This window comes from Cyprinodon variegatus, unplaced genomic scaffold (assembly GCF_000732505.1).
Source record: "Cyprinodon variegatus isolate N-32 unplaced genomic scaffold, C_variegatus-1.0 Scaffold659, whole genome shotgun sequence".
In the NCBI taxonomy this organism is placed as follows: Eukaryota; Metazoa; Chordata; class Actinopteri; order Cyprinodontiformes; family Cyprinodontidae; genus Cyprinodon; species Cyprinodon variegatus.
This window is the reverse complement of record NW_015151112.1, coordinates 177,265-181,768: the sequence shown is the minus strand read 5'-3', so window position 1 is coordinate 181,768 and position 4,504 is coordinate 177,265.

The following is a 4,504-nucleotide window of genomic DNA, read 5'->3' as shown; positions in this document are numbered from 1 at the left end:
GTTTCTCAGAAACAGCTTTTTCTAGTTTAATATGTATTTGTATATAAAAATATTTTACCGGCAGGTTTAGACATTTTAAGTTAATTTAGGCGTTATTAAACTATTTCAGAAGAGTGATCATAGCGCTCTGCAACATCAGTGCTGTGTCTGACTCCCTGCCAGCTCCCAGATCAGCCTCTTTGATTGGTTGATGTTTTTCCAACTCCAGCAGCTGATGCTTTTGAAGCGCATCACTTGCATCAGATGCTCAGATCTCCTGATGCGCTGCTTCATCTGCTCAGACGCACTGCTCCTGCTTCTCATTATGCATTGCGGGACCTTTTGCTGTGCAAAGATGCGCGCCAACCATTGACTTTGCATGTAAACTAGCTGCTTCTGCTGCCGGAGCCACTTGCGGTTGAACATAGCATTAACGTAAAGAGAAGGTGACAAAATTTGGAGGACACTTTTTTTGGGGGGTGGTTGTGTGACTGGAGCCAGCCAGGGACGGAGCGACCGAACCCGAACAGGTGACGGTATGATTCCCCCGCCTGCCTTACGTGCTTCCTTGCGTCGGGAAGCACGGGGCCACGGCTACAATCACCGGGTCGGGTTTGGTCGCTCCGTCGACCACTGGCTCCCTCAACCGTCCACCGGAGTTCCCGGACCAGCCCCGGAGATGACGGCTCGGTTCTGCTGCACTGTAGTCACCCAAAATCCTGGACGATTTTGAAATTCCCCTCTGACATTTTTGTAGGTATGAAAAGTAGGACATATAAGAGAAAAATAGGACGTCTGGTCACCCTAAGTAAAGATGAAGAGCACAGCACAGCACTTTTAAAACAGACAAGGAAGTTCATTATCACAACTGCGCAGCTACTCTGTGTTAATCGGTTAATTTGATTTGAATTGGGCTGTTCATTGTGATAAATGTTTGGTTCGTGTCTAGGTTAATAAAAGAAAGGGTTTTGATGTGTTTGTTTTACTAAAGATGAGGACCAGAAAAGTAACAAAAACCAAGCTAAAATAGGAACACTGATGGATCATTTTAAGAGAAGGAAGAAAAATCTACTTAGAAGGGTTAAACAAAGAGCAGGCAGAGGAGAGCTTGAAAGAAAAGAAGATGGAGAGGGAAGAAGACTGAATGACCAGACGGAACTAATAAACAATATCCACTGATTAATTTTATTAAACTTGAGAAATAGGAGAGGCACATTCCTGGATTATATTTTATTTCTTTGTTTTTGTTTTTTTAAATATGTAAAAATCGATTACTGTTACCGTTTCCTATTTTAATTTTGGTGATATGTATTTATTTTTATCAAAGAGCTGGAAATGTCCCCAGATTGGATTTCAGAAATCTGGTCACCTTACCAGATAGTCAGCCTATATGCTTATTTAAAATACAATAAACAAAAATATATTGAGATTCTCTTCTTTATTGTCATATACACTTCAGTATCTCTACGTATGACTTTTTATCTGACTGCTTTCAACTGCTTTCTGACTGTGAAATTATGTTTATTTCACAAAGAGCAACTTACACAGAGCTATAACGCTAATCGCAATAACTAGGGCATATAGAATTAATCTGCTCTCCTTAATGCGCCCTAATAGTGTTTCAAAGAGCATGATTTTTGTTGCGGGTCACTAAAGTTTAGTTTTACAAAATCTCAGCTTACAATTGAGTAAACTGCATACTTTCTCCTCTGTTTAACTCCATGCTTATGGTAGTAGCAGCTATGAGTTTGTGTGTTTGTGGGGAGGGGCGATGCAGGGATTAGAAAGGGAGCACTCAGCGCTCAGGAAGGGAGGAGCAGAATCAGCACAGCTGAAGTTTCTTTCCGCTGTTTGCAGCAAAATTTTAATTTTATTTTGGATGCATTTTGGCCGATGTATATTAATGAGACAGGCGTTAAAATCGGCCATATAAATTGGCCCGCCGATTAATTGGTCTGGCTCTGATTATTATGTTGCACCAGTAAGTCTTCATACAGTATTTATTACATTAAATCCATGTGGATGTTAATGGTTCACCCCTATGTTTGTTTCCAAGTTGTTTAAGGTCGTTACGATAAATAGCCATCCTCCTTGTAAAGTGTTGACCTGGAATAACATTTCATCTTTTAATTCTCCTGAAGTTACTATCAGTATATTAGAAAAGGAGTGCAATGCTTAGCAATCATTAACAGATAATTAAGTATTACAGTAGCTTCCAGTCACACGTTCAGCTTTGCATGCACAGGAGGCTAATTACAATTATTATCTAAAGTAAATCCTATCTGTGGGCTAAAGAGTTTCCTAATCACGATTTGAAGTGGGGGGGCATCCACTGATTGGCTGTTGTAGATTTAGTGTTACTAGATTTGTCATGTAACTTTACTCACCGAAAAAGAAGGAACTGGACCGATTAGGAAAAAACCCATCACTACTGGTATTATATTCTCTTTAAGGCTCAACAAAAGCACATCTGCAAAATTATCCTAGCTGCATTCAAATGCAAACAATAAAGTTTTTTAATATGAAAGTTTTGACAAGAAACAAAAGTGTTCTTATAGTGCTGAAGGTTATTGCACAAAATGTAGTTATTTCCAGTGCAAATATTTTTTTATTTTATTTTTTTCTTTGTGTAAAACATCAATCTAAAGCCCTGGTATAAGTTAGTTTACTAACATTGACACAGACAGAATGTTTCTTAATGTATGCAGAAGTGTTCAAAAGAAATGAATTATTTCTGCCCTTTGGACTCAGTTGCATGTAATATATTTACTGAGATCTCTATAGAGTCTGCAAAACAAGGCCAACAAATATCTACTGACGCCACATGGTCATACGGGAGGAACGAATTCTGCAAAATCAATAACTTCATGCCCTCAAGTGTTTTCCTTAGACAAAGTTTTACCTATCTGACACTGTGATTTGATTGAAATGTATGTGTACAGGGCCTTGAGATGACTTGTTTTAAATTGTGCTATGTAAATAAATAAAGAGTTGATGCAAATAAGTTCTTTTAATTGATTCCTCAAGCCAATATACAGTGTTTGACACTATCAATGCTACAAGCAGGGCTCCCCTCTTGAAATACCACCTACATAGGTTAGGAAAAGACGCACTGTCGTTGACCAGGTCATGTGACCTGGAAGAACATATGGCTTCAAGGCCCCAGGCTCTTATATAATCATGGAGTTAAGGATTTTGCTCTGCTATTTTTATTCCTTCTTGACTACTGGACATGGCTGAGGCAAGGAAAAGTTTAAACCTTCTGAGGAGGCTAAAAAGAGAAAATGTGAAAAATGTGCCTGAGGGAAAACAAGAGGCGATCCTGGAAAGATTTCGTTGGCACAGGCTGAAAGAAGAAGGTTGTTAAACCTATACGCTGTTCTCAACTTTAGCTTGGTTGGTTAAAGGAGTTGTCCAGAATTTTTGCAAATTTTTTAAAAGACCTGCCCTTTCCACTTTAAAAAAAACAGTGCACATTCAAAACCCTGTACCTGCTCCTGAGAGGGTAGGCCTATTAAATGCGTGCAAGAGCATCCACAAGCCCTTTTCTCCTTGTGCATCCCCTGTTTAAAAGTTCCTGTTGTCATAGCTCGTAAAGGCTTATTGTACCCGAGCGTCCACCCTAACCCTTAAATCCTTCAATCGCTATATAAAGCAGGGACTATATAGTAGACTTTATAGTAAACTCAGTTAACTTACTGTTTGGACAGATGATCATTCCTCCTCCACCGGCGGTACTTGCGCCATCTTTGTTATTAGTCAGTGCTGTCAGGGAGCGACAGCCTAAGATGACAGCGTGCAGCTGTGACAGCAAATTCCATAAGGAGCAAAGCATATATCCAGATATATCCAGCAGATATATCCCAGAATGCTTTGCTTGGAGAGCTCTCTGAGCAAAGAATTCTGGGATATATCTGTCTCTTGTGATGCCTTTCTTTTCTTCTCATACACTTCGTAGACACATTTTCTCTTATGACCTTCAGCCATTTTCAAAGAACATGCTGTGAGAAAGGAGAGCTTAAATGATTGTCTGAAAATGTAGCTCACCACAAATAAACGCCTGAATGTGCGCATGCGCAGAAAAAGATAGCTAACAGAACAAGCATTTAGGACAGGCTTACGTAAACATATCATCATAATGATTGGCAATTAGGAGGACCACTTATTTAGATGATCCTGACCGAAATAAAAGATTGTCCTCTATACCTTTAACACCTTGTTTAATAAAGTGCCATTTATTCACCTTTGCAGGTTCCACTTTATTGAACAATTGCTGCATCCCTCATTACACACACTGGCAGCATACCTGCTATCTACTCAGGGGCGTGCACACATAGACACTAGGTGGTGCTAAAGCACTAGGAAGTTTGCCCTCTATCAAAGAAAATGCCCTTTTGAAACTCGTTTTTTTTATTATTATTATTATTAATATTATTAAGATTTTACTGAGGTCGGTTTTGAAATGATCTTTTGAAAACCTGAACCATTAAAAACGACTGAAACAATGCCCCGAAATGACCGACCT